This window comes from Salvelinus sp. IW2-2015, linkage group LG8, assembly GCF_002910315.2.
Source record: "Salvelinus sp. IW2-2015 linkage group LG8, ASM291031v2, whole genome shotgun sequence".
In the NCBI taxonomy this organism is placed as follows: Eukaryota; Metazoa; Chordata; class Actinopteri; order Salmoniformes; family Salmonidae; genus Salvelinus; species Salvelinus sp. IW2-2015.
Window position 1 is genome coordinate 42,912,672 of NC_036848.1, and position 8,234 is coordinate 42,920,905.

Below are 8,234 nucleotides of genomic sequence, written 5' to 3' on the forward strand. Positions count from 1 at the left end.
TTATATTTTTGTTCAGCATACTTTTATATTTCCATAATTTCTTTTAAACAGGTACCGGTTACCTTCAGACGAGTCCTGTGACACTTGTTGTAGAGCAAAACGAAGATGACCATCGTGTTCGTGAGAGTCCCCTTTCCATAGAATGGTCATCATAGTTTGTAGGCCGGATGCTACAGACGTTTCCGTGCAAAGACCGATTTTCAGGATCTCTCATGGTCTGACAAACACTGCTCTAGCTCTGCCACCTTTCACCATAGATGCGGAAGTGCGAAATCGGCATATGCTGTATATTGAGATGCATTCCATGTAAAAAAAAACAGACATCTTTAGCTTAAACTGAGGGATCTTGATTGGCATTTCTTTATTATGTTACTTAGACTGACACCCCCAGTGCGTCAATCGACTCTACGGGGTTGAGTTCAATTTAACATTGTACTTTTCAAGTATCAGTATACAGTGTGTAATTGTCTGTAAAAAGTCTGTTCTGTGTGAAGCGTATAACATTTTGGGAGTTTTCCTCTCTGCATCCCTCTCTCATAGCTCACTCTGTATCCAAACCAAATGCCAACCCAATATCCAGTTATAAACAATGAGGCGGAAAAAGAGGAATGCAAAAGCATTCCTTTTTTGTTTGCTGACATTTTCTGACCCCTGCCCCCTCTATCTCTGTCCCAAATGCCGATGGTGTCTGGTTGGGGAAAGCTCCTCACAAGCTTTCAAATTGTTCTCTGCAACTCGCCCAAATTTGACTGAAGTAGAATAGGGCTATTCTTCCCTTCAATGAAGGAAGGCCAGAGTGGCACTGAAAAGTTGTCAACTGCACAGCCTCACACCCAACAGAGAGACATAGAGTAGGATGGTCAGCCATTTTGCAAATGCCATAATTTGAATGACCGTCCCTCCATCTTTTGGATGCTAACTGACATTGTAGGTTGAGCTGATCATTGGTATCATTGGTATGCCGACCAGAGGTGCCAGGATGTAAGGGCGGAGGTATGTGGCCTCTTATTTGGACATTGAACGGATAGTTGGAATCCCAAGTGATAAGCAATAATACCAACTTTATTTTTCATTCAACCCACCCTAAAAGCCTCCTTCCCTAAGATAGTATTGCTGATCAAAGTGATGGTATATGTCAGTGGAGGCTGCTGAGGGGACGACGGCTCATAATAATGGCTGGTACGAAGCTAATGTAATGGCATCAAACATAGGGAAACCATGTGTTTGAGGTATTTGATACCATTCTACTTATTCCGCTCCAGCCATTACCAAGAGCCCTTTCTCCCCAATTAAGGTGCCACTCTCTGCCTCTCTCTCCCTCCTGTGGTGTGCATACATATGTCAAGTGTCTGGGCCACGTGAGTAATAATGACATGCCTTTGTGTGTTAGTTAATGGCCCCTTGGGTCCCCTGGTGGCCCCATGGCAAGGTCCCGTGGTGTGTGGACAGGACGGGCTGCAGCAGCTGGGAATGCACCCTAAAACTCACTGACCTCAATAGGAGGAGGCAAAGTCACTACTTAGGAGACAGACAGCCATACAGGGAGGCCAACGTGTTGATCACACTGCCCAGCGGTGGTGGCACTACCAGGGGTAGACTACCGGTAGACACATTTTTCACAGAAGCACGATGTGGGTTATTGTGAGGGTAGCCAGTCACTATAATCTAAAAACTGGGAGCAAAGATCCCAAAACGGCAAAATACTAAAAAGCTGTTCATATTGTTCTTTGGTTCTGTTTTGTGGAAGGAATTCACTGCATATTGTTCATAGTAAGTGAGCAAGCATACTGCAATGTATAGTCCCCCTCTTTCACTAAACACCCTTCACTATTTATGTCTCCTCTCTCTCTGTGTATGTGTGGGTGTATGCTGCTGACTTTCTTTCTCTGGCTTCTCTGCAGAGCCTCCAGTTGTTGAATGAAGCTTTTTCCGTGCAGTGCTCGGATAGGGCAGGATAGGGCAGGGCAGGACCAACCGACCACCCAGGGCCTTCCACCGCACCACACCCCACAGCATGGCTGCTTCCCAGCAGACAGAGCGGGAACCAGAGAGCTGGCCTTTTCCAACCTTTTTCTCTCTGCCTCTCTCGCTCTCTCTCACTCGCTCTATGAGTACAGGCAACACATGGGAACCTGAGGAGGCCCTTCCCTTCCCGCCTCTCTCCCAGTGCAGGCAGCACCCCGGGCATTACGTGTGCCCACAGTACAGCGTGCCACAGCTGCCAGGGAGAGCAGGGTGCAGCTGCACCTCGGGCTGGGTTTCACTTTTCTGACTCATGACTTTGGAACTAAACTAACTACCGTTTACCTCTCATATCCCAGCCTACAGAGGACAGCTGCAGCACCCTCTTCCTATAGTCTAGGGATATCAATGTAAGGCGTTCCACTCCATTGTTAGGTTAAGATGCTGCTGTGCTGGGTGCTTTCTGTATGGTTAAGTATGACATGGGCATGGTGAGTTTGGTCTTCGACAGTGGTGCGTTGCAAGATTTACTGTCAGATCCATGTCAATCCACATCTATAATAATATGATAACATATGCCATTTAGCACCTTTTCCCTCACAACATGCATGGTAGATTTCTGACTGCAAGAACACCAATGAAATCAGTTCAATTTCTGCTTATATTGGTCTACTGTGGCATTTCACCATATACAGACAGCTGTTCATAGAAAGTGACATTTATGAGTAGAAGATTGATGTTGCTACTGTACAGTAACAGGGCTAGAGCTGCTGAACCAAGGCCACATGGCCTTTGTAATAGTTGGCAATGCAAAAAGCACGCCTCATTTTCTCCCATTTCTCTATTATCTGAACAGATGCAAGATGACACACACTTGATTTATGATGATTCACCTTAACTTTATCACAGTAAAAATCTCCCTTTGCTTATTTTGGCCGTTCTCTGCAATATTGCTCACAACGTTATGAATGGTGTTTGAAATTTGCAGAACACAGATGATATTCCACTGGCATGCACAGCAAATTCAAATTCATCTGTGTTAAAATAACACTGAAAGTGTGGACCCGTATAGGCAAACAGTGATGAATTAACACAATGCTTAGTGTAAAGATTTATTTGCATATTTCCCAGAATGCTTTGTTTTACGAGTAAATTGTAGCGTTACTGTCACGCCCTGACCTTAGAGAGCCTTTTTATTTCTCTTTTTGGTTAGGTCGGGGTGAGATTTGGGTGGGCAATCTATGTGTTCTATTTCTTTGTTGGCCGGGTATGGTTCCCAATCAGAGGCAGCTGTCTATCGTTGTCTCTGATTGGGGATGATACTTAGGCAGCCTGTTTTCCACCTTAGTTTGTGGGATCTTGTTTTTGCATAGTTGCTGTTTAGCCCTGCAGAACGTTATGTTCGGTTTTGTATTTTGTTGTTTTGTCGGAGTTCAGTATTAAAAATCATGAACACTTTCCACGCTGCGCTTTGGTCTCATTCATTTGACGACGGACGTAACAGTTACCACCCATGACTGTATTGGTTAGATACATGCTTTTTGCAAACATTAATTTTCATTCCTATGGACTTCACCAAGTGAGATCCTGAATGAAAATGTTATTGTTCAAACTTGATTATTTAACACAATAAAATATGTATTTCWTAAGGCCTTATTTTGAGGGATTACGCTCCAAAGAATACTGGGTTGTTTGCGTGACCCAACTACTGGGTTGCAGGTATTAGGTCACTTAATTGGATTGTTTAAAAGAAATTGCAAGGTTAGTTTGTTGATGCTGGGTTATTGATTTATGATCCAACGGGTCAGATCAGAAGACTGGAGGCTTGGTTTAGTAGGGGTGAGGCTTMAAGGAGTTATTTTTGGCCTCCCATGAGAGGAAATGTCATTTCCGGTTCATCATTGTTATCACATATAACAGTTGAACATTTAAGCAAACAATAAATGCAACACCTCACGACACAACACCTCTCCCCCACGTGTCCTACTTGTTGTGTGTATGTATTGACATGTATGTGTAACCAATAGATGTAAAGTTGAAGTCAGAAGTTTACATACACTTAGGTTGGAGTCATTAAAACTCGTTTTTCAACCACTCCACAAAGTTATTGTTAACAAACTATWGTTTTGGCAAGTTGGTTAGGACATCTACTTCGTGCATGACACAAGTTTGTCCAACAATTGTTTACAGACAGATTATTTCACTTATAATTCACTGTATCACAATTCCAGTGGGTCAGAAGTTTACACACACTAAGTTGACTGTGCCTTTATACAGCTCGGAAAATTCCAGAAAATGATGTCATGGCTTCAGAAGCTTCTGATAGGCTAAGAGTCAATTGGARGTGTACCTGTGGATGTATTTCAAGACCTACCTTCAAACTCAGTGCCTCTTCGCTTGACATCATGGGAAAATCAAAAGAAAGCATCCAAGACCATAGAATTTTTTTTTAGACCTCCACAAGTCTGGTTCATCCTTGGGAGCAATTTCCAAACGCCTGAAGGTACCACGTTCATCTGTACAAACAATAGTACGCAAGTATAAACACCATAAGACCACGCAGCCGTCATACTGCTCAGGAAGGATACGCGTTCTGTCTCCTAGAGATCAACGTACTTTGGTGGGAAAAGTGCAAATCAATCCCAGACAACAGCAAAGGACTTGTGAAGATGCTGGAGGAAACAGGTACAAAAGTATCTATATCCACAGTAAAATGAGTCCTATATCGACATAACCTGAAAGCCACTTAGCAAGAAAGATGCCCCTGCTCCAAAACCGCCATAAAAAAAGCAGACTACAGTTTGCAACTGCACATGGGGACAAATATATACTTTTTGGAGAAATGTCCTCTGGTCTGATGAAACAAAAATAGAACTGCTTGGCCATATTGACCATCGTTATGTTTGGAGGAAAAAGGGGTGAGGCTTGCAGCCGAAGAATACATCCCAAGTGAAGCGCAGAGGTGACAAGCACATGTTGTGGGGGTGCTTTGCTGCATGAGGGACTGGTGCACTTCACAAAATATATGGCATCATGAGGAAGGAAATATGTGCATGTATTGAAGCAACATCTCAAGACATCGGTGAAGAAGTTAAAGCTGTTGCAAATGGGTCTTCCGAATGAACGATGACCCCAAGCATACTTCCCAAAGTTGTGGCAAAATGGCTTAAGGACAACAAAGTCAAGGTATGGAGGGGCCATCACAAAGCCCTGACCTCAATCCTATAGAAAATTTGTGGCAGAACTGAAAAGCGTGTGCGAGCAAGGAGGCCGACAAACTGACTCAGTTACACCAGCTCTGTCAGGAGGAATGGGCAAAATTCACCCAACTTATTGTGGGAAGCTTGTGAAAGGCTTTCGAAACGTTTCACCCAGTTAAACATTTAAAGGCAATGCTAACCAAGATGCTAATTGAGTGTATGTAAACTTCTGACCCACTGGGAATGTGATGAAAGAAATAAAAGCTGAAATAAATCATTCTCTCTATTATTATTCTGACATTTCACATTGTTAAAATAAAGTGGTGATCCTAACTGACCTAAGACAGGGAATGTTTACAAGGATTAAATGTCAGGAATTGTGAAAAACTGAGTTTAAATGTATTTGGCTRAGGTGTGTGTAAACTTCCGACTTCAACTGTATGTGTAACACACCATGTGTTCATGTTTTTAAATGTATGTAAATTGTAAATTCTTGTTTGTAATGTCTTTATCGTTATACGTCGGACCCCAGTAAGACTAGCTGTCGCCATTGGTATGGTGAGCCTAATAAATAAAAATGTTAACACCCACAACATTCATTCAGAATGACTGCCAAGGTTGGGAAGAATAAAATATGAGACTACATAAACATCTAACTGGAACAACTGTTTCAGTAACAGGTGCAATATATGCTTCAATCAATGTACATGCAAGAACATAGATATTGAAACAAACAATTCTTAAAATCAAACTGAAATAGAGCATGCTGGGAATTATGATAATTTGGACATGGTTTTGGTTCAACTGGTTATTAATGCCAACACTGGGTTATTTTACACCAATGAGTGTTAATTCAACAATACAGAGTTAATTGTTATGCTTAGAGAGCTGGCCATCAAAATAAGGCCTTAAAGGTCCCAAAATAAGGTAGCCTTTTGTAAAGTAGCCTTTTGAGTGACTAAAATATCACCCTTTTTTGCAAAAAAWTGAAAAAAATTACTTTTTCTCTCATGGCTAACTAACAGGAAGTTTGAAAAGACAGGCTGAGTGGGTGGGGAGCTTATAATCATGAGCTTGCCTTGACTGACTGCTCTTTGAAATGCCTATGTCAAGAAACTTGGACGCAGTGAGCAGTGTAGCACTAAAATATTTTCAAGCAAATTTGGTGATAGATAAAGCAACTGAAACAACATTGAAATTAYATCAATGATCTCCATCTTTTTATATACATCTCCTGTTAGCTAACTACAACACCAGACATGGATGAAAGGGAGACGTATAAGTATCTTTGCCATAGATGAATAGTGTAAACTTTTAATTATATTTGCTGACACCCTAAAGTCAAATAATGGCACCAGTAGAGTAGCAATCTAGCTTTATACCACAGCATTGTTGAATACTCGTTTCTGTTTGGCTAGAAGGGCATTATAGAATGAACATTAAAACAAGATAATGGGACAGATATCTGGACACCTTGCAATCATGACGCAATATGCACCTGAACATGCAGACTGTACTTGCTACAAACTTAGAGAAAGCTAAACCAAAAATCACACAAACTGCATTGGATACATTGTAAACGCAGTTCCAACCATGAAAAACGTACCTARCATTGATTTGTTTTGTAGAGACATATTTTGGTGAGTGATGAACATTAATTTCTCTGTCCCTACTGTTGCGGTTGTGACGTAAGTGGCGCTATGCTGTCAAATCCACCCACGTTTCTAGTTTGACCAGCTGTTTTCAGCAACTGGTATTTTTGAATTTGGATGTCATATTGGCAGGTTTGCTAGCAACAAACTATTTAGTTCGCTTCTAGCCTAGTGTTTGATATGTAATGCGATCTCCTCGTAATGGACAGTGTCGAGCGTCCTGACGAGAAGGCAAACTTTTCTAGCTGTGCCAGACAAAATTGGGCACTATCAGCTCATTGTTATGGATGTATCCAAATGAATGTCCATATAAAAGAGCTTAAACAAACGCCAATGAAGCTACTTTGCTTTTATTCTTCTGCTAAGGTTGTGACTTTGTTAGCCGTAGCTAGTTCCTAAGGGTTGCTAGCAAACAAGGGACAAGAACGTTGCCAGCGAGGACGGTAATGGAACATATAGAATGTACAACTAGGTCGCTTCCATAAATATCAAACTAATCGGACGAACGAATGGGTCACATCTCTAGTAACAAAAAGATCTCATATAAAAATGAAAATATATATTTATAAAAAAATAAGTTATTTCTACCGGTAAATGTGTTCTTGTAGATGTGTCCTAGTATTGTTTTCTTTGGCAACTGTGGTAAAAGCGGGATAATAACTCCATTCTGCACATTTCCTTGGAAAAATGAACTCCGCAAAGGTACTCGGCGGCTGCGTTGTCCATTATTTCCAAAGTAATGTACAGATTGTCAGTGTTTATCCCTTACATATAAACTGTGCCCCTCTGCAAACACGCCTTCTCCGATGTTGGTTACAAGGCGGTACTTATTTACATTAGGTAAGAGAATATTATGTTACCATTGGTGTATTAAAATGAGAGTTAGGGTGATGTCACCCTATCCCCTTAATTATCCAACCTCCTGATTCCAAGTGTTTGACATGCGGGAGGAGATCAGTAACTTTATGATCAAACTTCATCAATGTAGAAGCAACAGTCATTTTTCATACTTTGATCTGGTTTCATCCAAATATCATATTTCAAGAAAAATATAATTTTCATTGTTCCTGACCTTTAATAAACACAATAATAAAACCTATGGAATTTTAACAATATAATATGGCTATTGAACCAGAATATAAAAAMCAGAATATATGGTTCTACAAAGAACCTTYGAGATTTAGAATGGTTCTGTAAAGAACCTTTCTCCATATATGGTGTTCTCTGCATGTCCCATGGGTGAGGTCATAGAGTAATGTTTCTGCCTGGGCCACTCTGATTGGACATTGAAGAAACAGATGTTCCTGTATGTCAGAGAAGAGGGTTGTTAGCCTGTATGGTACATTGCTGAGATTACCATGCTCAAACCTTCTCTCTATCGCTCACTCGCACGCACACCCTAGTACTGTACCTCTTTTGG